Source organism: Bubalus bubalis, chromosome X (assembly GCF_019923935.1).
Source record: "Bubalus bubalis isolate 160015118507 breed Murrah chromosome X, NDDB_SH_1, whole genome shotgun sequence".
Classification (NCBI taxonomy): Eukaryota; Metazoa; Chordata; class Mammalia; order Artiodactyla; family Bovidae; genus Bubalus; species Bubalus bubalis.
The window spans coordinates 122963454-122973061 of record NC_059181.1 but is presented as its reverse complement, the minus strand read 5'-3'; the positions used below and the strand labels follow the sequence as shown (position 1 = coordinate 122973061).

Genomic DNA, 9608 nt, shown 5'->3' with positions numbered 1-9608 from the left:
AGCACCTCAGGTATACACTCTTTGCCCCGGGCCTCCTCCTGTATGTTTCCTCAGTCAGTGAGTGTGTGGTCACTTCAAGTGGCTGTATTGGCAAGACGAGCTTTCCCTTCCTTTCCATTAGGAAGGAAGAGTCAGTAACCTGTGGGACCCCCAACACTGGGAGGTGTAAACAGACACTGTGTAAGGGTGAAAACAGACACATGAAGATATGCAGAGGTGGAAGAGTGTGCCTGAGGTGCTGGGAGTGTAGAAGTCATCCTCCCACTCCCCCTTGCCCGCGCAAAGAGATGTCTGGAGAGAGCTGACCCTTTGTCTTCATTTGCCCACAGTTGTGTAACAATCACACAGGCCGGGTGGCTCAAACTATGAACCGTGTTGGTTCAGGAGGCTGGCAGCTGAGGTCAAAGTGTTGGCTGACGTTGGTTTTCATGAGGGCTGTGGAGAGAGCCTGTCCTATCTCTCCCCGCTTCCCTTCCCGGGCATTGCTGGCCATGGTGGGCGTGTCTGGGCTCGGAGAGCTCTGCCTTCCTCTTCACCCCAGTTCTTCTGTGTGCTTGTCTGTCTCTAAATGTGTCCTTTGTATGAGGACAGCCATCCTGTTAGAGGAGGGTCCATCCTAATGAGCTCACTTGACCTCCATCAGCTCTGTGAAGACCTTTCCTTTGTCTGTAAGGTCACATCAAGATACTTAGGATTGAGACCCCAGCACCAGGATTTGAGGTAATGCGTTGTGATTCATACCCTACAAAGGCTGTGAGGTAGGAACACACTGGAATGTTCCAAGGATGGAAGGACGGCTTTCATATCTATGGAAGTGAATCCAGGGGTGAGGAGAGCAGGCTGCCAGGGTAGGAGCTGGATCATGTAGAGCCTTGTGGGCATGTGAGAACTGTGGCTCTGCTGTGCTTGGGGAAGGAAAGGCCCTGGAGGCTCTGGGCTGCGTGCCTCTGGGACATTGTCCCCGTCCTCACAGCCACATGGAAATGGAGGCTCCCTGTGAGGTACCGAAACCCTGGTGAGGTTCAAGCCTGCGGCTCTGCTCCTCCGTCTCCACCTCACTCCAGTAAACAGGGACCCTCCCATCCAGGTACAAGGAAAGAAGTGAGAATGGAGGTGTGTGTGGTCAGGTCTGCTTCAGTCATGGGCTATATCTTTATCTCTAAGCACCTCCTCAGTTGTGGAATGAGGTGACAGTAACCTAGTGGGTTATTTGAGGTTTGAATTCTGTGATTCCTGTGTGGTGCTGTCCCAGGCCCTGGAGAGGACATGTAGCATGCCTGTCCCAGAACTTCCTGCTCTCTGTTCTTTCTCTAGGCTCTGGGCAGGGGCCAGGGCATCTGCTTACAGTGGAGACAATAGTGTGGGAAGGGCTTGGAGGGAGGCGGCTCCCAAAGGTGAGGGGAATACACCTGGCAGGGCTGTCTGAGTTCCAGGGTGGGCCCAGGGTTGAGGCCAGATTTGTTAGCACAGATATACCCTCAGCAGCCCTGGGCTAAGATGGGGGATCTACAGAGCATGGGCAGAGATGGGAGCCAGGGAGTTGAGGGGTGCAGTGGGAGCTGGGAGTGGGGGAAGCCAAACCCAGGACAGTGACTGTCTGTGCTGGGAGAGGACCAGAGCCTGGCCACTGGGCTGTGTAGCCAGGGGACCACTCTCCCTCCTCAGTGCTTCCAGGGTTTCAAGTCCCTCTGTCTTGGAACTCACCTTGTACCTCTCTCCCACTGTCCTTCCCTTCTTCTTGTCCTCCCCAGACTGCATGTGATGGACAGGTCCTCTGGGTCACCATCCCTTGTCAGCAGACCATGTGGAGACAGATGGAAGGAACCAGTCCTCTGTGACCCTCCCCTCTGTGTCAGCAGACTTGTAGGATGCTTGGGCATGTGGGGCTGAGGTCCGGCCCAGGGCTGTGAGCTTGGAGGCATCAGTGTCAGGCTCCTGGTCTTTGTGGTTCTGTGTTTCTGCAGCCACATGAGGCCCTGGGAGCACTGAGAGATGAAGTTCGGCTGTCTGTCCTTCCGACAGCCTTACATGGGATTCGTCTTAAGTGGTGTCAAGACCCGGCAAACTCGGTGGAGGCATGTGCTTTGCGGACCTAGCAGTGTACCCTGGCCATCCACATCAGGCACCAGGACTGGGAGGATGCAGCCTAGCAGGTGCTGCTGGAGCAGAGGCTGGGGATGAGCCCCACCCAGATCCAGGCCTTGCTGAGGGACGGGGACCAGTTCAGCTGCAAAGTGACTGTGGGCAAGTGACGATTGCCAGGCAAGTGCCCTGCCCTGCAATGCCTGCAAGGCCCCTGGCACTGCCCTTGATTTCAGCCGGGTTGTGCTCATTTGTTTTCTGTTGAACCAGCTGGTTGGGGTGGAGAGCCAGGGTTTCTTCAGAGGGGCAGCGAGGGTCCCTGGGCTGGGAGATGCCAGCACAAGGTGCCTGACCACCACTCTGGGCCTCAATCCCCGTTTATGCTCTAGGCAGAGGCAGGTCCAGGTCTGCAGATGGCACTTGTGTCTGTGTGTGTGTATCCCCGTGTGTGTGTGTGCCCGGCAGAGACCATGAGAGGTAGCACAGCACCCAGCCATGGGTGGTGGGTGCTGTGCCTACAGCCAGGCCTAAGCAAGTCCCCTGACTCCCCAGGGGTGAGGCCCCACAGCAACAACCCTCTGCTGGTCAATCCCTTGGGGACCTGATGCCTGTAGGCTCCCTGCAGGGGCCCTCCTTCTCTGTCCCTGCATACTGCAGGGGAAGACTGAGAGCTGCCCATGGCCTGGTGGGTTCTTGGAGCACTAGGCCTCTCCCTTTCATTATCTCCCTCCCTTGATTGGCCTTGCCCTAAATTCCCTTTGTTGAGGTGAGCCTATCTGAAATGCTCAGAGGATCCAGTTCACCTTAGGTCCCCTCTGTGATGCTGTCTTAGTCTCTAGCAGGTATGACTTTGAATCACCTTGTTCTCCTTCTGTGTCCTGTCTTTGCACACAGGTCTTGTGGACACTGGAGACACTTTGCTGTGCCCAGAAATCCTAGGTCCCAATGAGGTAGAGGAGCTGGAGAATCAAGCCCTGCTACCCGACCTGCAACAGAAGTACCCAACTGTGCTCACCGACCCCCACTGGATACTCCCCATGTGTGTGTGTGTGGGAGGGGTGGGAAGGACATCTTCCAGGTGTACATCCCTGAGCACCTGATCCCCTTTGGGCAGGAGGCCTATCCAGACTTTGGGCAGGAGGCCTATCCAGACTGGGCTCTCGAGAGGAATGTGACCAAGAGACCAGCACGTTGTGACACTGTCCAGTCACTACTGTGCCCTGAATGTGCCTGTCTGGTTCGGCCTGAATCGGCCCCACCCTGGGGTGTGCTGCCCACTTGGTGGGGGTTTGGGGTCTGGGACTCCCCTCATGCAGTGCTGCTCTGGACTCAGAGAGTCTCCGGGACTTTGATCTTTATGAAAAGATGGCATCACTAGTCATTTTGGCCCTGCTGGGTCTGGGTGGTTGAGAGAAATGTGTTGTTAGGAAACAGGTTAGTGTTTTTCCCTCTCTGTTCTGGTCCAAACTCCCCATTTTGGAAGTGTCCAGGGAGGGATGGGGGAAGGCTGGAGGCTGGGATGAGCATCGGCAGGCAGAGAGGCCCACGGGCCCAGAAACGGGCTGCAGTCTGTCCTTACAGGTGACTCTTGCCCTGCTGTGAAGTGTCCCTTGGCTCACAAAGCATGTGGATTGGACACAATACCTGGCCACTTCATGTCCAAAGACAGGCTCCTAAATACAGCTGTGATGTCAGAGCAACAAGGGCTAGTGTTCACCTTGTGGAAACCTTGTAATTGTCTTTGGGTTTGGGGTCATGTGTTTTCAAGACCCTTCGCAGGTGGGGTGACCCTGCTTTCTGGTGAGCCTCTTGGGGAGGCCCCTGGATCGGGAGCTGGAGATGCTCAGCTGCTGACGAGAAATTTGTGGCATCATTGGGGAACCCTTGAGGAGCACCTTCTGCTTCAGGGTGCATGAATCATGGAAGCTGACACCCCCAAGGTCAGGAGCCTGGCTGGGCTGTCTACTGAGTGGCAGCCAAGGTCGAGGTGTCAGCTGACATTGGCTCTCATGAGAGCTGTGGAGAGATTTTGTCCCATGTCTCACCCCTCACTTCTGGGGCTTTTCTGGCCATGGTAGGCGTGTCTTGGCTTGGACAGCTTCGCCTTCCTCTTCATCTGAGTTCTCCTGTGTGTCTGTCTGTCTCTAAATGTGTCCTATGTATGGGGACAGCCGTCCTGTCAGAGGAGGATCCATCCTAATGAACTCACTTGATCTCCATCAGCTCTCTGAAAACCTTTCCTTTGTCTGTAAGGTCACGCCAAGGTACTTGGGATTGAGACTCCAGTGCCTGACTCTGAGGGGACACGATGTGACTCCTCACACCCTACAAAGGTTCTGAGGTAGGAACACACTGAAATGTTCCAAGGATGGAAGGATAGCCTTCATGGCTACTGGGGGGAATCCAGGGCTGAGGAGAGCAGGCCGTCAGGGCAGGAGCCAGATCACTTGGGGCCTCGTGGGCCTGTGAGAACTGTGGCTCTGCTGTGTTCAGGGAAGGAAAGGCCTGGGAAGCCCTGGGATGGTTTTGTCTGGGACCTTGTCCCTGTCCTCACAGCCATGTGGAAACAGAGGCTCCCTGCAAGGTGCTGAGACCCTGCCAAGTTTCAGGCCCATGCCTCTGCTCCTCTCCTCCCCTACTCCAGTAAACAGGGACCCCTCTCTAGGTACAAGGAAAGAAGTGAGGATGGAGGTGCGTGTAGTCAGGTCCCATGCAGTCACGGGCTATCTCTCTATCCCTCTTCACCTACTAAGCCATGGAACAGGTGACAGTAACCTAGTGGGTTATTTGAGGTTTGAATTCTATGATCCCTGTGTGGTGCTGTCCCAGGTCCCAGCAAGGACAGGGAATGAGCCCATCCCAGTAGTTCCTGCTCTCCTTTGTTCTTTCTCCAGGCTCTGCATAGGGGCCGAGGCATCTGCTGACAGTGAAGGCCATGGTGCAGAAAAGACTGGGAGGAAGGTGGCTCCCAAAGGTATGGGGAAGACACTTGGCAGGGCCGTTTGAGGTCCAGGGTGGCCCCGGGGCTGAGGCCAGACAGGTTAGCATGGATCTGCCCTCAGCAGCCCTGGGCTAAGATGGGAGACCTGCAGAGAATGGGCAGGGATGGGGCTGGGAGCTGAGGGGTCTTTGTCAGCTGTGGCTCGGGACACTTGTATTGTGCACACACTAGCCCTCATGATGTCCAAGGCCTGCCTTTCTCAGCCTTGCTGTCCTGCCCCTCACTTGACATCCCCGCCCCGGTGTCCCCAGCCAAGAGGCCCTCCAGCTGCTCCCCTCCCTCAGTGGCTGGGGAGAACTGGAACTTTGGGGGTCTGCCCATGTTACCTTCTTTATTGTATCAGAGGAATATCCTGTAGAGGCCTTATCACAGTGGACACTGGGGCCATACAGACAGGCCCTCCCTCCCTCCTGCTCAGGGAGGAGCTGGTCAGCCTGGCAGGTTCAGTTAGGCAGGAGTCCCCATGGCAGCAGCAGGGACAGGGTGCTGCCCTCACATAGGAGGCACTGGGACTGGACAGAGATGCTGGCCCCCGGCAGAGTCAGTGCCCAGGAAACCCCAGAGCAGCCCCACAGTGCTTCTGATTCTCCTCGTCCTGTTCATTCCATGGGCCTGCTTTTTGTCACCTCAGAGGCACACTGTATCACTGAGAAGAGGAAGGCAGGAGAAGTTGGAAGGTCAGACCACAGCCTTGGGTGGGCGGGAAGGGCAGGGGCTCCAGAGGAATTGAAACCAGGTTTCTGAGCCCACCCTGGTCCTCACTAGCACGTGATCCTGGGAAGGTACCCAAGCCCCATGGCTTCAGTTCTTCATCTGGGAGGTGAGCAGGTGTGAGGAGCCCCATGTGTTGGGCAGCAGGATGAACCTAAGGGATGACACAGACCTCACAGGGCCTCGTGGCCATTGGCCATGTGATGGCGGGGCAGGAATTTCTCACATTGTTGCCCCCAGGGACTCCTCCACTCTCCACTGGACAGGGTTGGCTGTTTTGTGGTCCAGGACATGTCAGAGAATATGCACCTCAATAGGATGTGAAATTCCTAATTAACCAAATAGGATGTTTCATAAGTAAAACTAAGAAATTTTTCTAGTTAGACCATAGTGGACCATAGTGTTTGTCACTCAGTCATGTCTGATTCTTCAACTTCATTGACTGTAGCTTACTAGGCTCCTCTGTCAATGGAATTCTCCAGGCAAGAATACTGGAGTGGGTTGCTATGCCCTTCTCCAGGGGGATCTTCCCGACCCAGGGATCGAACCCAGCTCTCCCACAACACAAGAAGTTTCTTCATCGTTTGAGCCACCCAGCAAGCCCCATTTCCAGTTAGAGGACCTGTCAAATTTGGGTGTGGAGGAGTATTCCAGCAGGAGCCAAGCTGCTCCAGGAAATAGAAGCAAGTACCACTCTTTGCCTGTGTCCCAGCTGGTCTTCCATCCCAACCCTTATTTTTGTCATTTCAGCACCAATAAATGTCGAGTCTTTGATTACAATGCCAAATTACAATCAAGATAATTAAAAGCTAGTTAACACCTTGAGTTCTGGGTCCCCAGGACCAGCAAAGAGAGGGTCAGTCCATGGATTTCTGGGAATCACTTCAAGGGAGTGGGACCAGAGTTCTGCAGGATTCCTAGCAGATACGGGGTAGAAAACACATACTCCATCCCTGTGGTAAGCAGCAATGCGATAAGAGCCAGGACCCCTTCCATCCTGCCCCAGAAAGAAATCTCTGTGGGGTTTATCCAAGATCCAAAAGTACACCTTACAGCAATGTGCCATTTCCCCTCACTCCCACAATGCACCTCATGTGACTGTGGCTCCCAGACCATTGCTCTAGGTGTGGGGGTGTCCTGCTTCTCCCAGTGTCCCCACTGTTAACACAGGGCCTTTCACGGAGCAGAGGCTCCATAAAGGTCTTTGGAATAAATGAGCCAGTGAGGAGTAGGCTGCTTGACTCTGATTAATTGCTACTTTCTTTGATAACCCAGGCAATTCCAAATAAACTGAGATCCCTTAGCTGTACAAAATGGCACACAAAAAGTATAAGAAGCAAGAATTCAGTACTATCACTTTTTATTTTTTAATTCTTCCACCAACTATATCACTGCAAAATAAATTCACGTTTCCAAAAATGTTCTGATTCTAAATCCATGTTATCTTGTGCAGGACCATGAAATAAAATGGAAGCATTCCCAGTCTCTTACAAAACAGGAAAAGTCTTGTTCTTGAACTAGCTAAGTACAAACACACTGTGATCAATATCACTGACATAGTTAGATACTGGAATGCATTGTCTTCTATAAAAAGGAATAACATTTGAAAAATTCCTAAAGAAAACAGAGATGAGCCTCCATGTCATTGTAGAGAACAGGAACACAAAGATGCCACACACTGGGTTCCCCCAACGGGCCCAGGCTCTCACTGCTGAGAAAAGACTGTCTGTTCCCCCTTCAATCATTGAGGGAAGGATCAACCTCCCTTCCTGTCCCCCACAACAAGCTGTTTGATGTGGGCCTGGAAGGAGCCTGGCTGATACTCTGGCTCAGAGACCCCTTCCTTCTCCCTCACAGCCTCTGAATAGGGGGTGGAAGGAGATGGGACCACTTCAACTGACTCTGTCCAGATACTCCAGGACTTTAAATTTGCTGGTCTCCACATAGGCCCGGGGACCCCACAGGAACTCATAGCAAGCAGGGTCGCTGTCAGGTACCTGCAGATACTCCAGGTACCCTTCTGCACCCACACTTGGGTCAGCAGCTCCCTGGGCTCCCCATAGATGAAGTGCTCCCTCCTGGAACACACCCCCATCCTGCTGAGTGCTCCCCAGATCTCTTCCTCAGTCGTGCAGTCGTCCTCCACAGCGATCAGGCACAGGATCACCACCAGGAGGCTGGCCTTGGCCAACCCCTGCGCAATCCCTCAGCATCTCATTGAGGGTGAGGCCCCAGGGGGGCAAGGATATAGGTATGCTCACTCTGGTCCACCTCCTTCACCTCCAAACCATAGACAAGCTGCATTTACTCTGTAGCTTGACTGAGGACCACCAGGAAGTGGTCTTGGTAATCTTTGAGGACACTATTCAGCACTTCTGCTTTTGTGATCAGCTCCTTGGTGAGATAACTGCTGAACAGGAATTCCATCAGCTCATTCTTCTTCACCTGTAGTGCATCTGGGAGCGAGGACCTGGCATCTTCCTGGTCATGTGAGATGCCTGGCACTTCATCTTTCCTGCTGAGGCCATGGTCTTCAGATTGGCTCCCCAGAGTGGCAGCCATGGCAGTGGGAGTGGGACAGACATCCAGAGACCTCTGGGGGGGACTGGCTGTGGCAGCAGCAGCCACCTCCTCCCTGGTGGTCCAGAATTGGAGAGAGGAGGAGGAGGAAGCAGCATCTCCTTCCTTCACCTGCTCCACCTCCTCCACCTCTGTCTCCTCCTCCTTCTCCTACTCCTCACCCCAAATGAACTGTGCCTCCATCAGACCCTAGTTCTCTCTTGGATCCTGAAAGACTCTCAGGCTGGTTGAGCTCATGCATCCCAGGCATGATGACTGGGGTCAAATTGCAGAGAGAAGTGAGGCAGGGGGACAGATAGGGACCATGGGCCTGCAGAAGAGGGGGTTTGTGAGTGGCCTCAGCTGAGAAACCCACCCTGGGTGGTCTGACTTGGGCCACTTACAGGTGTCCTCTTGAGGGGTGCTCTTGGGCCTCATAGAGGAGCTCCTCTTCAGTGGCTTGGCCCCTGGCAACCAGAAGGAGGATGTTAGGTGGCTTCCCAGTGTGAAGTCAGCACAGTGTGAGGTTCTGAGGCTGATATGCTGGGGGGATTAGGGCCTTGTGGATTCCCCTCTGTGCTGGAATGGGGAGCCCCTGATGCACACTCAGGGCACCCTCCTCACCTTGACTCCTGGTACTGCCTGAACCTCCTCTGTTCTCTGACCTGTGGACACAGGCCATAGACCTCTGCCTTAGCCTCCTGGTTCCTGGAGCTCCTCTGTCAGAAATGGAGGGGGCACCTCGGGGATAGACTGGCACAGATATGACCCTTCTCTGCTGGTAGGAGGGCTGGAATCTGAAAGGTCCCTCCAGTTGTGCAGTGGGTGATCCCCTCGGGGCTCCCTTGTATTGCCCACTGTTCTCCTGGCATGGTCCAGTCCATCCCCCTTGTGGGACTGCAGGGAAACTCAGAACAAAACCTGAGTCTGAACAGAAAGCACTGAGGGACCCCACGTGTGGTGTCACCTGCCCAGGGCCACCCACATGTCCTAGGCTGGGAGGATGCTCGGTCCTCACCTCCCCCTCATGTCCTGCCTGGCTTCCTAACACTGACCACAGAGATGGGGTTCTGTTCTGTCCTGCCTCAGGGTCTTGGGAGTCCATCCTCTGCAGATATGAAGCCTCCACCCTCTGCCCTAATAACTCACCTGAGGCCCATAAGCCAGAGGTGAATAAACTGCTCAACCCACTCTGGGGCCTCCAAGACCCACCACAAGGGCCACCACTATCTGCCTTGGGGTCTAACAGCCTCAG

The 9608-nt window shown here is 54.4% G+C and overlaps 1 pseudogene; it reads left to right on the top strand.

Annotated features, from left to right (window-relative positions):
* Window positions 1–1992: 1992 nt before the first annotated feature.
* Window positions 1993–7857, top strand: LOC102392984 (annotated as a pseudogene).
* The last annotated feature ends 1751 nt before the right edge of the window (window positions 7858–9608 follow it).